Genomic DNA, 24,290 nt, shown 5'->3' on the forward strand with positions numbered 1-24,290 from the left:
AGCGCAGGAGAACGCACAAGATGGCGGAATTCAGCGGAATGTCCAAGGATGATCTGGAGATCGTATGCCAGGAGAAGGGTGTGGATATCCCTTTCCATGCGTCCAAGAGCGTCATGCAGGCGGCGCTCAGGAGCTGGGAGGAGTCTCATCGGGCGGAGGTGGAAAGCACTGACGGCGTCAGCATCGCAGTGGACGGCCCAACAGTGGACCTTCGTACGGAACCGGTGAGAACCACAAGCCCCGCCCTCTCTCACAGCAGCAATGTTTCCCAGCAATCCCTAGCAGGGCCAGGATCCCAACGTCCCAGGGGGGGCGGCCCGGATACCCTAGCAGATCGGCTAGCGGAATTGGGGGAAAGGGCAACGGAGCAAGAGCGCTTGATCATCATCCAGATGTGGCGTGATGAGCGGGCACCACAGGCTGTGGTACCCCGGGAGCCGTTGTCAGCTGTTGTACACAGATCAGGACGAGTTCAGTTTGCCAAGTTTGCAGACAGTGATGGGGACATTGATGGACATTTGCAAGTCTTTGAGAGGACTTGTAAACTACACGATCTACCCAAGTCGGAGTGGGTGAGACACCTTGTGCCCACTCTGCATGGAGAGGCCTTGGAGGCCTATCGAGGAGTGGCGACGGAGGACTGTGGGAACTACGACGAAGTCGCGAAGGCCCTCCTCCAGCGATTCTTCATCACTCCAGAGTCTTACAGGAAGAAGTTCAGAGACTTGCCCAAGAATCCTAGCAGCACCCATGAGCAGTTCGCCACCCAGCTGCGGCAGTACGTGGTGAAGTGGGTGAAGGATTCAGAAGCCACTACATGGGACGCACTGATCGACCTGATCTGCAGGGAGCAGTTCTACCGCCGGTGCGCCCAAGAAGTGAAGGAGTGGGTGCTAGATCGGGAGCCACCCAGCTTAAAGATGGCTGCCCAATTAGCCGACAAGTATGTGGCAATTCGGCCACAGGGGCAGAAGCGCCCAGCCAGCAGCCAGCTCCAAAAGACTGTACCACCAAGGGGACCCCCCTCTTCAGCTCATCACCCCCAAAGACAAGCATCTTCCAACCCGGGTGCTCTTGGCCAGCAACCGCACCGCAGCGTCCCTGCAACTGATCAGAGATCATCGGTGCCACGACTGGAGAAGAAGTGCTACGGCTGTGGGAAAATCGGACATCTGAGGATGAACTGTCCTGCATCCCAAGCACCCCAGACTCGTGCCCCAAATCCGAGTGCTGGAGCCCGGATCGCTTGTTTGACGAGAGGAGATGAGCCTACAGAGACTGTTCCCCCTCCAGTCAGTCCGATGGAGTGTGGCGAGAGACAGGTGCACTCTGCGGAGAGAGTCACCTGCATTGCCAAACAGCCCCTACACAACATGTGGAGGCACCTGCAGCCGGTCCACGTGGGACCCCTGCAGGGGGAAGGCCTAAGAGACTCTGGGGCCTCAATCACTGTGGTGAGCCCCCACCTTATAGATCCTGCTGCAGTATTGCAGGGTCGCACTGCCACGATCACCCTGGCAGAAGGAACAGAAAAAGCGGTTCCCATGGCAAGAGTCTACCTGGACTGGGGAGCTGGACCAGAGTTGCGAGAAGTTGCCGTCATGGATGGTCTCCCAACTGATGTGGTCCTAGGAAATGATCTGGGTGGTGGGATCGTCACTATGTTTGTTGGCGCCATTCCCCGGAGTCAAGTTCCAAAACCACCGTTGACATCAGCTACTCCAGCACAGCCCAGCCCAGAGGAAAAGACTACAGCTGCTAGACAACTGCCAGCACAGCCAACCACAGCATCAACCAGCCCAGAGGAAAAGATCACAGCGGCTAGATCAGTACATCGACCCCGCATGCCTTTTGCCTCTGGTATGCCTACGTCCCCTAGCTACGCAGAGGATGTCGGTTCCAGCTCGTGTGATCCTGTGGGGGTGCCCAATGATGCTCCTGACCCAAGTGGTTTGCCAACTCCGGCGGTGAGTATGAGAAACCACTCTGACTTTTCCATGACTGACCCCTACCAGACTGACCCCAGTAGTCCCCACCTAGATCCCCCTGTAGTGTGTCCCAATTTAGGAGAGATTGAGGGCCACAGGCAGGAGTTTAGGGAGGCTCAACTCTCTGACCCATCCCCGAAAGGCATGAGGCGCCACTCTGGCAGCGGCCTTGACAGGGTTGGGGCGGGGAGGTTGACCTGGCGGGAAGGGTTAAGGTACAGGGTAGCCAGGAAAGTGGGAGGGGATAGACCAGATAGGGAATGTGTCCAACTGGTCCCCTCAGGGAACGTTCCTGCGCAACCGGTGTCGGTTGCCAGCGAAACCCCTTTGGACAGTAACCCGGAGACAGACCGTACCCTGAAGTGCCTGACACAGAGCTTACCCTGGTCTGGAATGTCGGATGACGCCCAGACCACATGTAAGGCTGGTGCCATGCGTTGGCAGCCGGGGCACTCCAGCGGTTGTGTTGTCTCTGGGCCTCTGCCCATAGGAGAACCCTTGCAGCAAGTTGCTGTGGACATAGCAGGTCCCCTGCCTGTGCACAGTAGATCGGGGAAGACACGCAGCCTCCCTGTAGTGGATGCCACACAGGATCCAGAGGCTGGTGGTCTGGCCGCCATCACTGTGGCACAGGTAGCGGACGAGGAGGGAAGAGTAGGCCTAGGTGACAGGGTAGGTTTCCCGAGTCATAGGTCGACAGAAGAGGATTGGAGGGCAGGTCTGACAGTTAGGGCAGACAGTTGCCAGATAGGTATGACGGAGGTGCAGTGCCTGGGGCACCATGTGGGAGGAGACAGGGGTAGGCCCAACCCAGAGGGGGTGGAGGCAACCAGAGGCTGTCCCCGACCCACATCCCCCAGACCGGTACTGACCTTAGAACCTGTAAGGCCCTACGGACATGTTGTCATTAACTTTAGTCCTGTAGTGAACCCCTTGACAGAGATGGCTAGGAAGGGCATTCCCAAGTCAGTGGACTTTGCACCCGCTTGCGAGTTGGCATTCCAGTCATTGAAGGAGGCTCGGGTACCCGCTCCAGTGCTGATGGCGCACATTCTTGACCAGGACTGTGCGTTACGAACTACTGCGCCACTGCACGGACTGGGAGCAGTACCGAGCCAGAAAGAGCCATATGGGCAGGAGCACCCTGTGGCCTGTTTGAGCAGAAAACTGCTATGGTGGGAGGTGGGGTATGCCACAATAGGGACACCTTGGGTGGCACTTGTTTGTAACCAGCCCCCCGCCGTGGTGACTTACCACCCACCTGTTAGGTGGCTGCAACCTACCTTGGGGAAATTTGACAGACTTTTGTGGTGGAGCCTTGAACTTGGACTTCAGGTGGACTATTTGAACATTGTGCACCCACGAAGAGAGGCCCACTACACTATGGATGAACTGTCTAGGCCAGAGCCTACACATCCCAGGTAGCGTCCCCTTCACCCCAACGGACTGCGGGACCAGGACCCAAATCGTTGGGACATGGGTCCTGGTTGACCCGCTTGAATGGGGGGGGAGGAGTGTGGCCGGAGAGACCAACCAGCCACACGTGCGGCACTGAAGGGGTTAACCCCTAGCGCCCGGCGCCCTTAACAGGACAATGGGCGCTTGGCGCCACTTTAAAACTGTGCACTGGTGCTAAGCGCCATCTTTAAATATAGTGTGGGTGCTAGGCACCGGGTATTTAAGAATATATTTAATACTGTGTTTTCACCAATGTTATATTTAAGGCAATAGGCACAGTTGTAAGATTGCACATTTACATTGCAGCAAATGCCAGCACTTAGAAGGAATGTGTAAGCTGTGTTGGTTTTAAAATGCATTTACGTTTGAGGACAAATGGCTTGGAAGCTTCTCACCTAGGAATTGAGATGCTGATGACCCTGGCACCTGGAAAGGGGTGTATAGACAAGCCATTTCTTTGAGATTGAGATGTGTCTCTGTGTAACGTTATAGACACATGCAGGTGACAGGATTTGTTGCTGTCTTCTCTGAATATTGAGTGAACTGGGTTAGAGAGACAGGAACATGTTAATCAGATTGTGTTTTACAAATGCAAACTAGTGGGTTTCGTGTAACAACAGTTTGATGTAACATTTCTTAGGCTGCATTATGTGTGATGCAGATTATGTTTAATTTACAGTATAAGAACGTTGTCTATGTGTGAGAGGGTGAATGCAATTGAAATGCAAGTTACATTTACATTTGTGAAAGAGACAGGAAGATGGTAATCAGATTGTGTCTGGGAAAGCCACTGGTTTGGTTATATATGAAGAGGAGCAGAACATTGCTTTATCTAATTCTTAACTTTTGAAATGTAACTTGTATTTCTTTATATTTTCTGCGATAACCTGATTGGTTGGAGAAGACAGGGAGGGCTTACCCCCCTGTGGTACTGTGTGTAGAACTGAGATAAAAAGAGGATGCCTGTGAGCCTCCAAGTGGATTGTAACATCTTCTTCTGCTGAAAAGATCTTGATTGTATGCCGTTGCCCCTAGCAATAGGGAGGAGCCTTTTTAAAGGTTATTTGAGCAATAAACACCTTTGCCTCAAGAAGACTGCTTCATCTTGTGACCAACAGGGTTAGGCCAAACCTAGCCCCGTTCTCCGGCTGTCCAGGGAAGCACCTGACGTCTCCAAGCTCCGCCTTCCGCCAGCTACCGGTAGAGGCCTAGCAAGTGGCTAGTGGGGATTCGTCGACACCACACAGGTGTGGTAAAGCAGTGCGTCGGCACATACAGAGCAGAACCGTGGTTCCAAACGCCACGGCAGGTTAGGAGTTTGGTGGTGGCAGCGAGAACCCGCCCACAGCGCAGTGGGTGGAGTCAGTAACAGGCGGTTACTGACGGTAAGCGGGAATCCCCTATGTGGTCAGGCCTCGTGCGGCTTGACCTTCCATTCTGTGCGCAGTCAACGGGACGCGGAAGCTGCGAGTGCTTTCGTACGGTATCGTCCTGTCACACTGGGTTATACAGCACTTATCCTGCCATCCTCCTCCACCAGTGAGACACTCAGTGCTGGCTTCAGAGGTCTCAGGAGGTCGGGTCCAGTCTCCGTATATACCTTTCCCTGGGTTATACAGCACTTATCCTGCCATCCTCCTCCTCCCCCAGTGAGACACTCAGTGCTAGCTTCAGAGGTCTCAGGAGGTCGGGTCCAGTCTCCGTATATACCTTTCCCTGGGTTATACAGCACTTATCCTGCCATCCTCCACCCCCAGTGAGACGCTCAGTGCTGGCTTCAGAGGTCTCAGGACGTCGGGTCAAGTCTCCGTATATACCTTTCCTTGGGTTATACAGCACTTATTATTTATTTTTATTTTATTAACAGTTTCTTATATAGCGCAGCAAATTCCGTTGCGCTTTACAATTTGAAATAACAATTACAAACTGGGTGATAACAGTCATAGAGGTAGGAAGGCCCTGCTCGCAAGCTTACAATCTATAGGCATATGTACATAAGGAAAGGTGCTATCTATTGCATAGAATGAGAAGACATGTGAGGATATGTGTGGACTGTACAGAGTGGATGTAATTTGATAGCAAGGTTTATGAAAGTTATGTGGGCGGTTCAGGAATTTGATACGCTTGCCTAAAGAGGTGAGTTTTGAGGGAACGCTTGAAGGTTTGGAGACTAGAGGAGAGTCTTATTGTGTGTGGTAGGGCATTCCACAGAGTGGGTGCAGCCCGATGAAAGTCCTGCAGTCGTGAGTGGGAGCGAGTAATGAGTGTGGATGAGAGACGCAGGTCTTGTGAAGAGCGCAGAGGTCGGGTTGGGAGATATTTTGTGATAAGCGAAGTGATGTACGTTGGTGTAGTTTGGTTGATGGCCTTGTGTGTGAGTAAAAGTATTTTATATTGAATGCGGTAGAATACAGGTAACCAATGGAGGGACTGACAGAGTGGATCTGCAGACGATGAACGTCTAGCGAGGAAGATAAGCCTCGCCGCTGCATTCAGAATGGATTGTAGTGGTGAGAGTCTCGTTTTGGGAAGACCAGTTAGGAGACTATTGCAATAATCAATGCGGGAGATAATGAGAGCGTGGATTAGAGTTTTAGCAGTGTCTTGTGTAAGGTATGGTCGTATTTTGGATATGTTTTTTAGATGCATGTAACATGATCTTGAGACAGATTGAATGTGGGGAACAAAGGACAGATCAGAGTCAAGGATGACACCAAGGCAGCGAGCTTGTGGGGTAGGGTAGATAGTCGAGTTTTCAACAGTGATAGAGATATCAGGTTGGTGCCTACTATTGGCCGGTGGAAATATAATTAACTCTGTCTTTGAAATATTAAGTTTGAGGTGGCGAGATGTCATCCAGGATGAGATGGCAGAAAGGCATTCAGTGACACGGTCCAGTACAGATAGGGACAAGTCAGGGGAGGATAGGTAGATTTGAGTATCATCTGCGTACAGATGATACTGAAAACCAAAAGAGCTGATTAGTTTACCAAGAGATGAGGTATAGATAGAGAAAAGCAGAGGACCCAAGACTGAACCTTGCGGTACTCCAACTGAAAGAGGTAGCGAAGAGGAGGTAGATTCAGAGAAGCGAACACTGAAGGAGCGATTAGATAGGTACGAGAGGAACCAAGAAAGGGCTGTGTCTTTAAGACCTAGGGATTGTAGTGTCTGTATGAGAAGAGAGTGGTCTACAGTGTCAAATGCAGCAGATAGATCTAGAAGAATAAGTAGTGAGTAGTGGCCTTTAGACTTCGTAGTGACCAAATCATTAACCACTTTAGTCAGTGCCGTCTCTGTGGAATGTTGGGAACGGAAGCCTGACTGAAGTGGGTCCAACAGAGTGTATGAGTTAAGAAAGTGTGTGAGTCGAGTGTAGGCAAGTCTCTCAAGTAGCTTCGAGAGACAAGGGAGCTGAGAGATAGGGCGGTAGTTTGAGAGAGCATTAGGGTCAGAATTTTGTTTTTTTAAAATGGGAGTAATAACTGCATGCTTGAAGAGTGAAGGAAAAATACCAGTAGAGAGAGAGAGATTACAGATGTTAGTTAAGGTAGGGATGAGCACCAGAGACAGAGCTTTACTTATTTGTGAGGGTAAAGGATCAAGAGGAGAGGTAGTAGAGAAGCAGGATGAGAAGAGTGATGATACTTCATCTTCATTTGTGGGATCAAATGAAGAAAGAGTGCCAGAGGGTTCAGGTAAAGAACGGAGCAGGTCACTGGCTGCCGAAGAGCATACCATTTCATCTCGGATCTTATCAATCTTCTCCTTGAAGTAGGAAGCAAGATCCTGTGCCTTGATAGTGGCTGGTGGGGTAGGTGCGGGAGGATTCAGAAGTGATTTAAATGTATTAAAGAGTCGTTTGGGGTTAGAGGCTTGAGCAGAGATAAGAGTTTGGAAATATGTTTGTTTGGCAATGTCCAGGGCATTTTTATAAGAATGGTAGACTGTCTTATATGTGAGGAAGTCACTTGAAATACGAGATTTACGCCACTGACGTTCAAGTTTTCGTGTGAGTTTTTGTAGTTGTCTTGTTAATTTGGAGTGCCATGGTTGACATCTAGGCCTACGTGGAGTGTGATGGGTAGCTGGAGCCACTTCATCAAGGGCTAGTTCTAGAGTCTTATTAAGGTGTGATACAGCCATCTCAGGAGAGGTGAATGCAGAAATAGGTGAAAGCAGTTGTTGGAGTGAAGTGGAAAGTTCTTGAAGATTAATTGTGCTAATATTTCTGCGAGTTTGAGGAAGATTGGAGAACTTCCGCAACACAGGGTTTGAATTAACAGAGGAAAGCATGCAGGTGATAAGGTTGTGATCTGATAGGGGGAAAGGAGTGTTAGTGAGTTCAGAGATGGAGCATAGTCTGGTGAATATTAGATCAAGGCAGTGGCCCGCCTGATGAGTAGAGGAGTCAGTCCATTGGGAGAGGCCAAGAGAGGAGGTTAGAGAGAGTAGTTTGGAGGCATGCGCAGCAGATTTTGGACAATCAATAGCAATATTGAAATCACCCATGATAATGGTGGAGATGTCAGAGGATAGAAAGTGAGGGAGCCAGGCAGAAAAATCTTCCAAAAATTGTTTTGGATGCCCAGGTGGGCGGTAGATAGCTGCAACACGCAGAGAGAAAGGAGAGTAAACCCTAATGGAATGTACTTCAAATGATGTAAATGTGAGTGATGGAACCTGTGGTAGAACAGTATATGCAAAAGATTGTGAAAGTAAAAGTCCAACTCCTCCTCCTTTATGGTTATCGGGTCTGGAGGTGTGTGTAAAGTGGAGACCACCATGTGCCAGTGCTGCAGGGGAGGCTGTGTCAGATTGTGTGAGCCAGGTTTCTGTTATAGTCAGCAGATTGATGTTGTTAGATATGAAGAGGTCATGGATAGATGTTAATTTGTTACAAACAGAGCGTGCATTCCATAAGGCACATTTTAGTGATCTGGAGGGTGATGGAAGACATGTGATGTTTATGAGGTTAGCTGGATTTCTATGTTGCTGTGAATCAGGTGAATGCGAGTGATGCAAGTGGCTGGGTCCTGGATTTGGTGAAATGTCACCAGCTATCAGAAGCAGAAGAGAGAGATAAATGTGGGTGTCAGAGGTTTGTGAAAGTTTTTTATGGTGAGAGGTTGTAGAGGTTATTGTCAATGAGTATAGGGAAGTAAAAAGCTCATGAGTGCTAATAAGAGGGGAGTGTAGAATTGAGGGGGCAATATGTACAGAGGGCTGAGTTGCTGGGAGACTGAATGATGCAATGGCCTTTATGAATACTCCATGAAGAGCAATGCAGAAAATCAATTTGTGGAACATAGTTAGTTTGAGATGAAACCAGTGTTTTCTAGGCTGAGAGTGTAGGGTTTTACCTGTTCAAGTTAAAAGTGCAGGTGCCTATTTACTGGTGGTGTTCTGCTGTATGTTAACTGTGCATTATAGAGCAAAGTGACAAACAGGTATGTACAATCACATGTAAATCACAATGTATATAGTTGTCTACCAAATTGGTTGCATTTTGTTCTTAGAGGTCATGAGGTTTTTAGTTGATAAAATTTTACATACGCTGAAATACACAGATGATTGGGAATGAAAGGATAGGATGATGTTTTCTGTTTTGTCGGTGGGTTGTTTCCGTCTGTTTTCGTCCTGGTAAGTCCTGGGTCCTGCCATCCTCCTCCCCCAGTGAGACGCTCAGTGCTAGCTTCAGAGGTCTCAGGAGGTCGGGTCCAGTCTCCGCATATACCTTTCCCTGGGTTATACAGCACTTATCCTGCCATCCCCCTCCTCCCCCAGTGAGACACTCAGTGCTAGCTTCAGAGGTCGGGTCCAGTCTCTGTATATACCTTTCCATGGGTTATACAGCACTTATCCTGCCATCCTCCTCCTCCCCCAGTGAGACACTCAGTGTGGGCTTCAGAAGTCTCAGGAGGTCAGGTCCAGTCTCCGTATATACGTTTCCCTGGGTTATACAGCACTTATCCTGCCATCCTCCTCCGCCAGTGAGACACTCAGTGTGGGCTTCAGAGGTCTCAGGAGGTCGGGTCCAGTCTCCGTATATACCTTTCCCTGGGTTATACAGCACTTATCCTGCCATCCTCCTCCTCCCCCAGTGAGACACTCAGTGCTGGCTTCAGAGGTCTCAGGAGGTCGGGTCCAGTCTCTGTATATACCTTTCCCTGGGTTATACAGCACTTATCCTGCCATCCTCCTCCTCCCCCAGTGAGACACTCAGTGCTAGCGTCAGAGGTCTCAGGAGGTCGGGTCCAGTCTCCGCATATACCTTTCCCTGGGTTATACAGCACTTATCCTGCCGCCCTCCTCCTCCCCCAGTGAGACACTCAGTGCTAGCTTCAGAGGTCTCAGGAGGTCGGGTCCAGTCTCCGTATATACCTTTCCCTGGGTTATACAGCACTTATCCTGCCATCCTCCTCCTCCCCCAGTGAGACGCTCAGTGCTAGCTTCAGAGGTCTCAGGAGGTCGGGTCCAGTCTCCGTATATACCTTTCCCTGGGTTATACAGCACTTATCCTGCCATCCTCCTCCTCCCCCAGTGATACACTCAGTGCTGGCTTCAGAGGTCTCAGGAGGTCGGGTCCAGTCTCTGTATATACCTTTCCCTGGGTTATACAGCACTTATCCTGCCGCCCTCCTCCGCCAGTGAGACACTCAGTGTGGGCTTCAGAGGTCTCAGGAGGTCGGGTCCAGTCTCCGTATATACCTTTCCCTGGGTTATACAGCACTTATCCTGCCATCCTCCTCCTCCCCCAGTGAGACACTCAGTGCTAGCTTCAGAGGTCTCAGGAGGACGGGTCCAGTCTCCGTATATACCTTTCCCTGGGTTATACAGCACTTATCGTGCCGCCCTCCTCCTCCCCCAGTGAGACGCTCAGTGCTTGCTTCAGAGGTCTCAGAAGGTCGGGTCCAGTCTCTGTATATACCTTTCCCTGGGTTATACAGCACTTATCCTGCCATCCCCCTCCTCCCCCAGTGAGACACTCAGTGCTAGCTTCAGAGGTCTCAGGAGGTCGGGTCCAGTCTCTGTATATACCTTTCCCTGGGTTATACAGCACTTATCCTGCCATCCTCCTCCCCCAGTGAGACACTCAGTGCTGGCTTCAGAGGTCTCAGGAGGACGGGTCCAGTCTCCGTATATACCTTTCCCTGGGTTATACAGCACTTATCCTGCCATCCTCTGAGGTTGCGTAGTTGAGTCAGTGCCCAGTGTTATACGCATTGTGTGTGACATGTTGCTATCTACTGCTGTTTGCGTTCAGACTCTGCTGTATTTATTATACCTCCTATTCCAAGGTGTTAAGGGTTATGTTGTACCTGGCATTTTACTTGTGATTTGTGAGTGATGTCACATTTCAATATTATTATGCATGTGTGTTTAACTATGTCCAAAGGCAAGGCCTCTAAGGACAAGTTGGAATCTGGTTTCTTGCATGACCCAATCAGTCAAGTTAGACTCCCAGGACTTTGTGCAAGATGGTCTCTGAGGTGTTATGCTGCACTGTCACTCAATGCGGTGACTCTGCCACCTGTCCTAGAACCACCATGGGTGGCTACTTTGTCTCAGGTTATGTCTCAGTTAGTAGAATACTTCCCCATGCCTACTCTGACTCTACAACATGGGTTTCCTCAACAGTCTCAGGAAAATAGAGATTTTCCTCAGAACCAGTTTTCTCAGGCAGATGCTATTACTCATCCAGCCATGGCTACTGCTCAGGTAGCAAAAGCCATTGAGGGCTGGGTAGAACACTGGAAGGCAGTCTCTCTGCGCAGGCTACCCGGGAACAGCTCTTATATATTTCTTTTATCAAAGAGGCAGCCTCATATATTGGGGAAGCAGCCTTGGATACAGGAATATTTACTTCCAAGGTATCAGCAACTTCTATAGCTGCTAGAAGGGTGCTCTGGTTTTCACTCTTGGAAGGCGGACACCAATTCCAAGAAAGCATTGGAATCACTGCCTCTTACAGGAGAGATTTTGTTTGGCTCTGGGCTAGACAAAATGGTAGCCACTGTAGCAGCTTCCAAAACAGCCTTCCTGCCTATGGCTGCGGCTTCTAAGACCAAGGCATCATCCTTTATGTCCTTTCGGCCATAGGGAAAGGCCAAGAGGCAGACTTTTTCCAATCAGTTCAGTTCCTATAACGGTAAGCCAAGAACAAAGCAATCTTTGGCTGCCAGACGTCCGGCTTCAAAACCGGATGACAAACCCTCTGCCTAACGGAACGGGCCTCCTTCTGGGAGGCGACTTCTTCACTTTGCAGAGGCCTGGCGTCAGACTAACACAGACACCTGGGTGCAGGAAGTGGTCTCTCACGGATACGTTCTCACCTTTCAGAGACGTCCTTCGCAGCACTTTTGTTGTACGGCCCCTCCAGCAGATCCTCTCAGGTCATTGGCTCTGCAACAGGCCATTCATGCCCTTCTACAGTCAGGAATTAGAATACCATTTCCATCACTTCAACAACAGACAGAGTTTTACTCCACACTGTTCCTGGTGTGCAAACCAAGTGGCAATTTTCGACCCATACTCAACCTCAAGGCTCTCAACAAGTTTTTCCGAGTGCTCAAGTTTTGCATGGAAACCCTCCGTTCCATTGTCCTGGCACTGGAACCTGGTGATTTTATGGCTTCCCTGGACATTCAGGACATATACATATACAAGCATGTACCTATCAATGCCATCCATCAGCATTACCACAGGTTTGCCATTCTTCATAAGCATTATCAGTTTTGACCACTGCCCTTTGGACTCTGTATGACTCTCAGGTTTTTACGAAGATGATAGCAGTCATGGCTGCACATCTCAGACAACAGGGAATCCAGATTTTCCACTACCTAGATGACCTACTGATTCTGGCTCGGTCTCCGGAGAGTCTGCAACAGCATTTGTGTGACCACTGCCTGTCTGCAGATGGGCAGTTGGATTATCAACTGGAGGAAATCCGCCCTGGCTGCGTCTCAAAGAATATTACATCTGGGAGCCATCCTAGATTATCAGGCTCAGGATTTGTCTGCCGGCAGACCAGATACTCCACTCTCTGTGCAGTTTTCTTCAACGCTGGTGTCCATACACTCAGTCATGCAAGTCCTGGGATCCATGGTCTCCACCTTCAACATAGTGGAATAAGCCCAATTTCACCCCAGACCTCTGCAGCACCTGATTTTGTCATGATCATCTTCTCAGAGCCAAGACAAAGATGATCACACCACAACCACAAACTACCAGGACACGGGTCCAGGACCAGGGATCCCTCAGCTGCCTTTGTAGATGCTCTGACAGTATGGGGGGATTTCAAGCTGGTATACAGTGCATCCAGAAAGTATTCACAGCGCTTCACTTTTTCCACATTTTGTTATGTTACAACCTTATTCCACAATGGAATAAATTAATTTTTTCACTCAAAATTCTACACGTAATACGCCATAATGATAACGTGAAAAAAGTTATTGTGATTTTTGCAAATTTATTAAAAATAAAAAAACTAAGAAATCACATGTACATAAGTATTCACAGCCTTTGCCATTATGCTCAAAATTGAGCTCAGGTGCATCCTGTTTCCACTGATCATCCTTGAGATGTTCCTACAGCTTAACTGGAGTCCACCTGTGGTAAATTCAGTTGACTGGACATGATTTGGAAAGGCACACACCTGTCTATATAAGGTTCCACACTTGACAGTACATGTCTGAGCACAAATCAAGCATGAAGTCAAAGGAATTGTCTGTAGACCTCCGAGACACGATTGTCTCAAGGCACAAATCTGGGGAATGGTACAGAAAAATATCTGCTGCTTTGAAGGTCCCATTGACCACAGTGGCCTCCATCATCCGTAAATGGAAGAAGTTCGGAACCACCAGGAATCTTCCTAGAGCTGGCTGGCCGTCTAAACTGAGCAATCATGGGAGAAGGGCCCTAGTCAGGGAGGTGACCAAGAACCCGATGGTCACTCTGTCATAGCTACAGCATTCCTCTGTGGAGAGAGTAGAAACCTTCCAGAAGGACAACCATCTCTGCAGCAATCCATCCATCAGGCCTGTATGGTAGAGTGGCCAGGTGGAAGCCACTCCTTAGTAAAAAGCACATGGCAGCCCGCCTGGAGTTTGCCAAAATGCACCTGAAGGACTCTCAGACCATGAGAAACAAAATTCTATGGTCTGATGAGACAAAGATTGAACTCTTTGGTGTGAATGCCAGGCGTCATGTTTGGAGGAAAACAGGCACCGCTCACCACCAGGCCAGTACCATCCCTACAGTGAAGCATGGTGGTGGCAGCATCATGCTGTGAGGATGTTTTTCAGCGGCAGGAACTGGGAAACTAGTCAGGAAAGAGGGAAAGATGAATGCAGCAATGTACAGAGACATCCTGGATGAAAACCTGCTCCAGAGCGCTCTTGACCTCAGACTGGGGCGACGGTTCATCTGTCAGCAGGACAACGACCCTAAGCACACAGCCAAGATATCAAAGGAGTGGCTTCAGGACAACTCTGAATGTCCTTGAGTGGCCCAGCCAGAGCCCAGACATGAATCCGATTGAACATCTCTGGAGAGATCTGAAAATGGCTGTGCACCGACGCTTCCCATCCAACCTGATGGAGCTTGAGAGGTGCTGCAAAGAGGAATAGGCGAAACTGCCCAAAGATAAGTGTGCCAAGCTTGTGGCATCAGATTCAAAAATACTTGAGACTGTAATTGCTGCCAAAGGTGCATCAACAAAGTATTGAGCAAAGGCTGTGAATACTTGTGTACATGTGATTTCTTAGTTTTTATTTTTAATAAATTTGCAAAAATCTCAAAACAATCTTTTTTCACATTGTCATTATGGGGTATTGTGTGTAGAATTTTGAGGGGGAAAATTAATTTATTCCATTTTGGAATAAGGCTGTAACATAACAAAATGTGGAAAAAGTGAATCTCTGTGAATAGTTACCGGATGCACTGTACATCTTCCCTCCAGTTTCACTTCTTTCGAGGCTGCCCTGGTTTGCAGACCTGCAGGGTCTGTCAATCAACGCTCCTCTCAGATTGCCTTTAAGGCAGGATCTTTTAACACAGGGTCCGTGTCTACACAAGGACCTGGCTCAGCTGTCTTTGAGAGCGTGGCTCTTGAAACATCCCTTTTAAAATCTAAGGGCTTCTCGATCTTGGTTGTCCAGATAATGCTTAAATCATGCAAGCCTGTCTCAGCAAGGATTTATTACAGGATTTGGCACACTTATTTCCAGTGGTGTTTGCCAAGGAACTACAATCCTACTTTCAGAGTGGCAAGAGTACTTGCTTTCCTTTAAGCAGGATTGGACTTAGGTCTTCGACTAGTGTCCCTCAAGCAGGCCCGGCGCTACCCGCTCAGCGAAGGGATGCAGTGCAGGGAGGCGCTGGGACGGAGAGGCGCTCCCCCTGCTCTGCATCCCTTCCCTGCTGCGCCGTCCTGGCCCCCCTGCTGCTGCTGTGTCTGTCACTGTATGACTGTGACAGTCACTGGCAGCGGAGCCTGCAGCGTGAAAAGCCTCCTCCCTCCCTCCCCTCACCTGTGTGGCAGCGGCTGTGTACGGGACGGAAGGGGGCGGAGCTAAACGGGACGGAAGGAGGCGGAGCTAAATGGGCCAGAAGGGGGCGGGGCTACACGGACCAGGCTGTTGTACCGAGGGAGACTGGCTTAGGTAAGTAGAGGGTGAGAGAGAAGTGTGTGTTTGTATATATGGTGTGTGTGTGTGTGTGTGTATATGGTGTGTGTGTGTGTGTGTGTGTGTGTGTGTGTGCATACGGTGTGTGTGTGTGTGTGCATACGGTGTGTGTGTGTATATGGTGGGTGTGTATGTGTGTGTATATATGTGTGTGTGTGAGGTATGTCTGTGTACGCGCACTTTATGGATGGTAGTACTGGGGGGCATTACATATAATGACGCTATTACTGGGGGGGGGGGCATTACATGTAAGGACGCTTCTACTACTGGGGGGGCATTTTGTGAAACAACGCTACTACTGGAGGGGCCATTACGTATAAGGACGATACTACTACTAGGGGGGAATTACGTATAAGGACGATACTACTACTAGGGGGGAATTACGTATAAGGACGCTTCTACTACTGGGGGTGCACTACATATAAGGACGCTTCTACTACTGGGGGTGCACTACATATAAGGACGCTTCTACTACTGTGGGTGCACTACATATAAGGACGCTTCTACTACTGGGGGTGCACTACATATAAGGACGCTTCTACTACTGGGGGTGCACTACATATAAGGACGCTTCTACTACTGGGGGTGCACTACATATAAGGACGCTTCTACTACTGTGGGTGCACTACATATAAGGACGCTTCTACTACTGGGGGTGCACTACATATAAGGACGCTTCTACTACTGGGGGTGCACTACGTATAAGGACGCTACTACTACTGGGGGTGCACTACGTATAAGGACGCTACTACTACTGGGGGTGCACTACGTATAAGGACGCTACTACTACTGGGGGTGCACTACGTATAAGGACGCTACTACTACTGGGGGTGCACTACGTATAAGGACGCTACTACTACAGGGGGGCATTACGCGGAATGACGCTACTACTACTGGGGGGGGCATTACGTATAAGGACGATACTACTACTAGAGGGGAATTACGTATAAGGACGCTTCTACTACTGGGTGTGCACTACGTATAAGGATGCTACTACTACTGGGGGGGCATTATGTATAAGGATACTACTACTACTGGGGTGCATTACATATGACGCTACTACTACGGGTGGGGCATTATGTATAAGAGGAATAAGATTGTGCTACATTGTGGCGTAATTTTAAATGGGGGTACTATTGTGTGGTCATGCCCCTTACTTGTGAGCCCACACCCCTTTTCCCGGAGCGAATATGGGAGGGCGCAAATTTATAGTTTGCAGGGGGGCGCCGAACACCCTAGCACCGGCCCTGCCCTCAAGGTATAGGTATCTGCCCTGTCCGTGTGGTTCCAGAGAAAAATTGCTTCTCTTTCACATATCAAAACTCTCTTTCAGGGGATTCTTCGTATTCAGCCTCCATTTGTCCCTCCGGTGACTCAGTGGGAATTGTCTTTGGTTCTACAGGCGTGACAAGCAGCTCTGTTTGAACCATTGGACTGACTGTAAATAATCTCTTCCTCCTGGCTATTGTCTCTGCTCGCAGAGTGTCTGATTTAGAGGAACTTTCATGTCACTCTCCTTTTTTGATATTTCATCCAGACAGAGCTGTCCTCAGGACCAGGTCTGGAGGGTGTAGTATGTGTTGCGAGCGGTCGGGCTCCCGGCGACCAGCATACCAGCGCCAGAATCCGGACCACCGGCATACCGACAGCTTGGCGAGCGAAAAGGAGCCCCTTGCGGGTATGCGCAGGCCCTCCAGGGGGGTCGTGGACCCCCAAGAGGGAGAAAAGTTGTCGGTACGCCGGCGCCGGTATGGTGGTCGTCGGGAGCCCGGCGCTGGCAACCTGAAGACCACCCGGTCTGGATACCTTCCTAAGGTGGTCTCCAAATTTCATATTAATGAAGAAATTGTGGTTTCAGCCTTTCAATCTCCAAACCCTTCTACAAGTGATATATTGCTGAATGTGGTGCAAGCACTTCAGATTTATGTGGAGCGAACGAAGTCTATCCGTAAATCTGATGCTCTTTTTGTTTTGTATGGTTTTCACAAAAGATGTTGGCCTGCTAACAAGCAGACCTTGGCTAGATGGCTTCAAATGACTATTGCTCAAGCATATATGGAAGCGGATTTACCTGTTCCTGTGGTGCTCAAGGATCATTCCACTCAGTCTGTGGGGCCTTCATGGGTGCCTAGTCGTGGAGCATCTGCCGAACAGTTGTGCAGAGCAGCCACGTGGTCTTCAGTCCATACTTTCATCCATTTCTATTCATTCAATACCTTTACCTCCCAGGATGCTGTATTTGGGCGACTGGTTCTCCTTCCTGCTCAGGAGTGTCCCCTCTCTTACGGGATACTGCTTTAGGACATCCCCATGGTATTCCTGTTGAGCCTATGAACCCTGAAGAAGAAAATAAGAGTTATCGTAGACTTACCATGGTAAACTCTATTTCTTTGAGTTCCATAGGCTCCACAGAGCTCCCACCCTGACGCACCTGGCTTGTGGGTATTACTATTATTAATCGGTCACTAGTTCTCTTCTAATATGAGTGTGTTTCCTGAGTGTTCCATTCTTCCTTCTCATCTCTCCTACTCCTGTCTTGGGCTTGTTTGCTAAACTGAATGGCCTGGGGCTGGGGAGGGATTATAGGCGAGGGGACCCAGTGCATTCTGGGACCGAAAAGCTTTAACTGTTTGGTGCATGGTTCGTTCCAAAGTACCTCAACCACATGGTATTCCTGTGGAGTCTATGGACATTCGAAGAAATGGAGTTAACCATGGTAAGTCTACCAGAACTCTTATTTTCTTACACAGTCAAAATAATTTCCTACACCCATATTATCTACGCTTCTATTTCACTCCTATTTGCATTTACTGCTGATGAGCTTACTGTTACCAACACTGCACTCATCTGCATTTCTGCAAACCTACTTCAGTTTCTCTTACAGCCTCCACTCCTAGTTCCAGTTTTCCTCCCTTATTTACCTACTCCACACTATGTCCAGGTTTTTTTTTTTTTTACTTCCCCCACCACTCAATGTCTACCTAATCCTGTATCTTGCCCCATTCCCACCTATGTCCTTCTCCTAGTCTCCTACACCTCCTCCTCTCTCCCTCCTGTGTCTCCCCTCCACTTCCCTTCCTCTACTGTTAATCTACTTTCATTCACCTCTGCCCTACCATGGTCCTACTACAACACCCCTCAGCCCAGCTCCCTCCCTTCCCTCCCTGTCATCTCATGACACCTCCATCTACATCACACTGAACTCCTTCCCTGCCCAACACCTGCAGTTTCCCTTCCTAGCTGAAGCACCCGCATCATCACTACTCTCTCATCATCCCTGTCCTCCAAGTTATCCTAACCTCAACGCAACAGCAACTCTGATAATCTCATTCACCCATTCACGTCTCTCCCACAAACTCTCTCCATCTCTCCTGTGCCCCCTGGAATGCCAGATCTGTCTATAACAAAATAGTCCTCACCCATGACATTTTCATCTCAAACTCCCTGAATTTCCCAGCCATTACTGAAACCTGGGTTTCCCCCTCTGACACCACTTCTGCTGCTATTTCTGCTGGGGGCCTCACATTCACACACACCCCAGCCCGGTGGTTGATGTGGTGGTGTTGGGGTCCTTCTACCGTCTGGTTACTCCTACCAATTTATAGCACCAAAACCTTCCCTTACATTTTCTACATTTGAGGACCATGTTATATGCCTCCTCCAACCTGTTCACCTTCGATTAGCTGTCATTTACCACCCCCCTGGCATTCCCACCAAATTTCCTAATCACTTTGCTTTCTGGCTCACAATCACTTACTTCAGACATTCCCTCCATTATCTTAGGTGATTTCAATATCCCAATAGATATCCTCACAGAATCCTCTGCCTCTAAACTCCTTAACCCAGAGATTGTCAACCTTTTACAACTCACGGCACACTAAACAAGATTTAAATATTGCCAAGGCACACTTAAATATAATGGTGATGCATGGTGCAGTTGCGTGTCCTAGGATGTCATGTCGCAGCTTCTCCATAGGTAACGCCTGAGCCACATCTGAGAAAGCCAGAAGAGCCCAACACTGCCCAGGCCCAAAATTAGAACTGGCTCTGCAAACACTAAACCCACCAGTATTGATCGTTTCAGGGCCTCAGTAGCAGCAAAACACCGACAGGCCTGGCTCTGCTTGTATGGCGGCACACCTGGAGACTGCTCAGGGCACACTAGTGTGCCACGGCACAGTGGTTGAAAAACACTGCCTTAACCTTACACCTTCATTGGTCTCTCACAGTGAACCTCCTCACCCTCCCATGTAAATGTGTGCTCACTTGATCTGGTCTTCACCCACCGTTGTATTTGTGACTTCTCCAACTCCCCATTCCCCGTCTCTGACCATCACCTGCTCTCTTTTAACTGATCCCTCTTTGCTTCTCCACCTCTGCCTAAGGGACCCATCATTAAGCAAAACATTAAGGCCATCAGCACCATTTCCTTTTCCACCCTGCTCGACTCACTTCTCTCTCCTATTTTCTTTCTCTTTTGCCCTGAACAAACCACTTTCCTATGCATGCCTCCCTTATTTCTGCTCTGTACTCAGTTACTCCAGCAACCACTATTCATCCTCACAGATCAACACCTCATCCCAGGCATTCCAAAATCATTAGATAGCTGCAAAAATGCTCACAGTGGAGGAAGTCACGCTCTAAGGCAGACTTCCTCCATTTCAAACTCATGTTCTTATCCTACAGTGCTGTCCTTTCTGAATCTAAACAGGCATACTTCAACCCAATCTTCTAATCCCTGATGTCTCCTTGCTACTGTCAACTCCCTCCTCTGCCCACCCCACCTTGACTAGCTTCTTCACTCTCTGTCCTTGACTTTTCCACCTACAGTACTTCACATCCAAAACTGACTCCATACGTCAGGACGTCACTTCCCAACAGGCCCCTTAACAGCCTGTTCCCTCTTTTCCCTGACCACCCATCTCACCAAATTGGACTTCTTTTTTTCCCTGTGACTGGAAATCAATGGCCTTCATAAGATCCACCTCCCTACTTGACCATATCCCCTCCTGACTGTTCCCATCTTGCCCACCTTAAACTCTTCCTCTCATGAAGCATTGCCCCCTCTGCCTTCAAGCATGACCTTGTCTGCTCTACTCTTAAAAACCTACCTTTGATCCACTCTCTCCAACTATCGACCCACCTCTCTCCTCCCTTTTGCCTCCAAACTACTCGAGAAAATTGTATACAACCGCCTTACTGCGCTCATTTTCTCCCACTCCCTGATTGACCCATATTGGTCTGGCTTCCATCCTCTTCATTGAAACTGCCCTCACAAAAGTCTGCATGTGCTGAAGGGGGCCTGACATGCGGGGTGACTAGCCCTGTGCTGGGGGGGGGGGGGGGCTGACATGTGGGGAGGACTAGCCCTGTGCTGAGGGGGGGGGGGGGGGGGCTGACATGTGGGGAGGACTAGAGGACTAGCCCTGTGCTGGGGGGGGGGGGGGGCCTGACATGCGGGGAGGACTAGCCCTGTGCTGGGGGGGGGGGGGCTGACATGCGGGGAGGACTAGCTCTGTGCTGGGGGGGGGGGGGGGCTGACATGTGGGGAGGACTAGCTCTGTGCTGGGGGGGGGGGGGGCTGACATGCGGGGTGACTAGCTCTGTGCTGGGGGGGGGGGGGGGGCTGACATGCGGGGAGGACTAGCCCTGTGCTGGGGGGGGGCTGACATGCGGGGTGACCAGCTCTGTGCTGGGGGGGTGGGGGGGAGGCTGACATGCGGGGTGACTAGTCCTGTGCTGGGGGGGGGGGGGGAGGACTGACATGCGGGGTGACTAGCCCTGTGCTGGGGAGGGGGGAGGACTGACATGCGGGGTGACTAGCCCTGTGCTGGGGAGGGGCTGACATGCGGGGTGACTAGCCCTGTGCTGGGGGGGGGGCTGACATGCGGGGTGACTAGCCCTGTGCTGGGGGGGGCTGACATGAGGGGTGACTAGCTCTGTGCTGGGGGGGGGCTGACATGCGGGGTGACTAGTCCTGTGCTGGGGAGGGGGGAGGACTGACATGTGGGGTGACTAGCCCTGTGCTGGGGGAGGACTGACATGCGGGGTGACTAGCCCTGTGCTGGGGAGGGGGGAGGACTGACATGCGGGGTGACTAGCCCTGTGCTGGGGAGGGGCTGACATGCGGGGTGACTAGCCCTGTGCTGGGGGGGGGGCTGACATGCGGGGTGACTAGCCCTGTGCTGGGGGGGGGCTGACATGAGGGGTGACTAGCTCTGTGCTGGGGGGGGGGCTGACATGCGGGGTGACTAGTCCTGTGCTGGGCGTCCCTCCGCATGTCTGTGTAAATTTAGCACATCTACGATCAGGTCTGAATTAGGCTTCATAGTGGTCATTCCGAGTTGATCGCTCGCTAGCTGATTTTAGCAGCATTGCACACGCTAGGCCGCCGCCCTCTGGGAGTGTATCTTAGCTTAGCAAAATTGCTACTAAATAATTCCTTGCAGTTTCTGAGTAGCTCCAGATCTACTCACAGATTGCGATCACTTCAGTCCGTTTAGTTCCTGGTTTGACGTCACGAACACGCCCTGCATTCGGCCAGCCACTCCCCCATTTGCCCAGCCACTCCTGCGTTTTAGCCTGACACGCCTGCGTTTTTTAGCACACACCCATAAAACGGCCAGTTTCCGCCCAGAAACACCCACTTCCTGTCAATCATACTACGATCACTCGAGCGATGAAAAAACGTCGCTCGAGCTTGTGCAAATCTCCAAAGTTTTGTGTTAAATTACTGAACGCATGCGCGCTGCGTACCATGCGCATTTTCCACCTAATCGCTCCGTTGCGAAAAATGGCAACAAGCGAACAACTCGGAATGACCATCCATGTCATTACAAAACATATCCTAATGGGAAATTGTAAGTGCTGAATTCAGCGGCAGAAGGTGGCCCTAAGCGAAAGAGGGGGCAATGGGAGATGCCAGTTAGTTTCATGGGGTACAGAGTGCTGATGGAACTAATACCATTTGGCAGCGCCAATCTTACAGCTCCTGGCTGGCTGCTCAGGAAGCTGATAGGAGCAACCAGTCAGCAGGAGAGGTGGCATGTATTGCGGAGCGGAGAGGAGATAAGGTCAGAGATGTAACTGGGAGAGGAGTGGGTGGTCTTCAGGTTGCTGACTGTCGGGATCCCGGCGCACAGTATACCAGCGCCGGAATCCCGACAGCCGGCATAACGACAGTTTTTCACCCTTGTGGGGGTCCACGACCCCCCTGGAGGGAGAATAAACAACGTGGCACGCGTAGTGCGCCACCGTGCCAGCAGCGTGGCAAGCGCAGCAAGCCCGCAAGGGGCTCATTTGCGCTCGCCACGCTGTCGGTATGCCGGCAGTCGGGCTTCCGGCGCCGGTATGCTGGTCACCAGGAGCCCAGCCGCCGGCATACCATACCACACCCGGTGAGGGCTTTGAAAGTGAGTGTGAGAAGCTTGAATTGGAGGGTGAAGGGAAGCCAGTGAAGGGCTTGTAGGAGAGGGGAGGTTGGTGTAGTATGTTTGGTGAAGAAGATGAGCCGGGCAGCAGCATTGAGGATAGAATGGAGTGGAGAGAGGTAATTGGCAAGGAGGCCAGTCTGGAGATGACCAGTGAGTGGATGAGGGTCTTGGTGGCTTCCTGGGTGACAAAGGGTCTGATCCTGGAGATATTTCTAAGATGGAAGCTGCAGGACTGTGAAAGGTGATGAATGTGAGGTGTGAAGGAGAGGGAGTAGTCAAGATTACTCCAAGACAGCGCACTTGGGGGCTAGAGGAGATAGTTGTGTCATCAATGGATAATGAGCTTGTGGGAGGGAGGGAAGATGATCAGCTCGGTCTTAGACATGTTGAGTGTAAGAAAGCGCTGGGACATCCAGGAAGAGAGACAGTTGGAGGTACGAGTGAGGAGAGCAGGGGAGAGATCAGGGGAGGAGAGGTAGATTTGAGTATCATCAGCATAGAGATGATATTGGAAGTTAAAAGAACTAATGAGTTTACCTAAAGAGGACGTATAGAGAGAGAAAAGGAGAGGACCAAGAACAGAGCCTTGGGGAACACCTACAGTTAGTGGAAGTGGGGGGGGGGGGGTAGCATCATGAGAGGAGACAGAGAAGGAACGGTCACAGAGGTAGAAGGACAGCCAGGAGAGGGCAGTATCATGCAGGGTATCTGGATAATAGGTTGACAGTTAAAAAGGTCAACACCAAATGGTTAACATCGATCAAAAGGTTCAAATGATCTACATGACAATGACCAAGTTTTTTTCATTCCCTTTTATTTTTTCATAATTTACCATCCACGTGGACTATGATTAGGAATAGTAACCTGTGCAGAGCTCTGTGGTAGAGTAGCGATGCACCTTGGCCGACGCATGGCGACTGAAACATGCTGCAAGGTAAGATCTGACAACAACAAAAACATGAAAATCTCATGTCAAACTTTACAGACGTCGACCATTTCCATGTCGACTTTAGAACCTGACAACGTTTTGACTGTCGACCTATAATATTATAACCATCACGCAGATCAAGGGAGTGAAGCCATTGCAGGAGGAGAGGAAGGTCCACACTGGTAAAAGCAGCAGAGAGACGCGGCCCTTGTATCTGGCAACATGGAGGTCATTGCAGACTTTCGTAATGGCGGTGTCATTGGAGTGGAGAGGACGGAAGCCAGACTGGAATGGGTCCAGCAGTGAGTGGGAGGAAAGGAACGCAGTAAGGCGGTGGTATATAATACGATCAAGAGGCAAAAGGGAGACGAGAGATGGGTCAGTAGTTGAGAGTGTGTGGATCAAGGGTAGGACTTCATAGAATAGGAGAGAGGAGAGTATGCTTGAAGGCAGAGGGGACAGAGGGAGAGAGTGAGGAGGTGGGCAAGATGGAAATAGGCAGAGGGAGAGAGGAAGCAGAGCAGGTCAAGTGGGGAGGTGGGGAAGAGATGAGTCTGTATGCGGAGCACAGTGTGACTAGGACGCACCACGAGACTGCGCTGAGTAATGTGATATATGACACCTGTATACTGTGTGTGACTGAGGCTGTATACGGAGCACAATGTGACTAGGACGCACCAGGAGACTGCGCTGAGTAATGTGACATATGACACCTGTATACTGTGTGTGACTGAGGCTGTATACGGAGCACAATGTGACTAGGACGCACCAGTAGACTGCGCGGAGTAATGTG

The 24,290-nt window shown here is 50.1% G+C and overlaps 1 long non-coding RNA gene across 1 annotated transcript in view; it reads right to left on the bottom strand.

Moving 5' to 3' along the window:
* The window catches only part of LOC135040511 (uncharacterized), a 103,847-nt gene that overhangs the window by 39,173 nt on the left and 40,384 nt on the right, over window positions 1-24,290 (bottom strand). Inside the window, exon 2 of the long non-coding RNA XR_010234406.1 lies at window positions 17,208-17,473. This is a non-coding gene — a long non-coding RNA (uncharacterized LOC135040511). The remainder of the gene's footprint in view (window positions 1-17,207; window positions 17,474-24,290) is intronic.

This window comes from Pseudophryne corroboree, unplaced genomic scaffold (assembly GCF_028390025.1).
Source record: "Pseudophryne corroboree isolate aPseCor3 unplaced genomic scaffold, aPseCor3.hap2 scaffold_740, whole genome shotgun sequence".
NCBI lineage: Eukaryota > Metazoa > Chordata > Amphibia > Anura > Myobatrachidae > Pseudophryne > Pseudophryne corroboree.